This window comes from Canis lupus, chromosome 12, assembly GCF_048164855.1.
Source record: "Canis lupus baileyi chromosome 12, mCanLup2.hap1, whole genome shotgun sequence".
NCBI classification, from domain to species: domain Eukaryota; kingdom Metazoa; phylum Chordata; class Mammalia; order Carnivora; family Canidae; genus Canis; species Canis lupus.
This window is the reverse complement of record NC_132849.1, coordinates 3,711,775-3,713,817: the sequence shown is the minus strand read 5'-3', so window position 1 is coordinate 3,713,817 and position 2,043 is coordinate 3,711,775. Positions and strand designations below refer to the sequence as shown.

Genomic DNA, 2,043 nt, shown 5'->3' with positions numbered 1-2,043 from the left:
TCTTGCCATGCTACCATTTACAACCTGTGTCTTAGCTATGTGGAATTATTTTCAGATTGCCTGAGCTGACCATGGTCTTTCTTACTTTAAAACCTTACACATACATCATATTATTTTTATGCAGAAATTACTTTTATTATGTTAGAATATTCCTTAATGTTTTGGCAATTATTCATGTGAAGGAGAGTTCAGAAAACAGATTTATGACTGTATTAGCCTTGTCCTTGATTAGAGATTTATGAATTATACAAAAAATATTATTCCCTAGAGAAGGTTACTCTAAAAGTAGTAGTAGAAAAGATCTAAGAGACTGTGAACTTAGAAGAGCATCTCCCTGCTTGTCTGGCTGTTCCAGGTGGACCACAAGACTTCAGTACAAGGATGGACATGTTTTCTTTGTTGAATTTAAAGCTTTACAACAGTTCGAGTGCTCTTTCTTGCATGCAATAGGTCAAAGGCTTATTAATTTGGTCAAAAGACAGACTGTGAGTCACAAATTCATCAACTTTTATCTTTCTGGACATATATTCAGACACCAACTTTGGGACACTTTCTACACTCTTCCATCCTCCAAAGGCAGTGCCTTTCCATACGCACCCTGTTACCAGCTGAAATGGATGAGTGGCGATTTCTTCACCTGAAGCAGCTACTCAGCTATGACGCTGACACCCCAGCCTTTGTGGCAGGCCTCTAGTGCTGCTCTTATGACTTTCAAGTTACCAATACACTCAAAGGAATAGTCCACTCCCCCATCAGTCATTTCAATGAGCACTTCCTGGATGGGTTTACTGAAGTCCTGGGGGTTAACACATTCAGAGGCTCCAAACTCCTTGGCCCTTGAGAATTTATCTTTATTGATGTCCACACCAATGATCTGGGATGCACCAGCCACCTTACAGCCCATGATAGTCACCAATCCAACTCCTCCTAGGCCAAAGACGGCACAAGTAGAGCCAGGCTCCACCTTGGCAGTGTTCAGAGCAGCACCATAACCAGTTGAAATGTCACAACCGAGAAGGCAGACTTTATCCAAAGTTGCTAAAGGATCTATTTTAGCAACAGAGATATCAGCCACAACTGTCTATTCAGAAAATGTGCTGGTTCCCATATAATGTAAAATTGTCTTTCCTTTGCAAGTAAATCTGCTAGTACCATCTGGTATTAATCCTTTCCCCTGTGTAACTCTTATCTTCTGGCAAAGGTTTGTTTTAGGATTTAGACAAAATTTGCATTCTCCACACTGTGGGATGTAAAGTGGGATGACAGTGTCACCTGCCTTCAGCTTAGTAACTCCTTCGCCAACACTTTCCATAATTCCAGCACCTTCATGTCCCAGGATCACTGGAAAACTCCCTTCAGGATCAGCCCCACTCAGGGTGCAGGCATCGGTGTGGCAAACTGCAGTGGCCATAATCTTAATTCGAACTTCATGAGCCTTTGGGGGTGCCACCTCTACCTCTTCTATAGAGAGAGGCTTTCCTGCCTCCCAGGCAACTGCAGCCTTGCATTTGATAAGCTGGTTTGCCATGTCCTCTGCTTCCCACATACTTCATATTTATATATGCCTAGAGTAGTCTTCCCAAGTAACCCTGGATCACTCCTGCCCATTTCTCTTCTTAAGAATTATTTGAATCCTTCACTTTCAATCAGCCAGCTAATCACTTCACTGCACACACAGTCTCTTGGTCATGTGTATTACAGCACTTTCCATGACATTCATATCCGTTGCTTTCTCATATATTAGTCTCCCTGATGAACATGTAAACCCCTAAAGGACAGGGACAGTGTCTTTCTCATATTTGTAACTTTAGTACCAAGTAGAGTATCTGTAAGTAGTTATTAACTACTTTCCAATGAATGAATGAGTGAATGAATGACCCTGATGTTGCATTGACAACACCCACATTATCTGGATCATCTGGATTCTCTCATCAAACTAATCAGAGAGGAATTGCAGATTAGCCTATCCCATGTTCTCAGATTACTTGTTGAGGGAGAGCTGTGGAAATGTATTTTGTCACACATAGGTGGGGCACAACCATT

At 41.7% G+C, this 2,043-nt stretch overlaps 1 pseudogene; it reads right to left on the bottom strand.

Moving 5' to 3' along the window:
* Positions 1-390: 390 nt before the first annotated feature.
* LOC140600625 (alcohol dehydrogenase class-3 pseudogene) lies at positions 391-1,532 on the bottom strand (annotated as a pseudogene).
* Between the last annotated feature and the right edge of the window lie 511 nt (positions 1,533-2,043).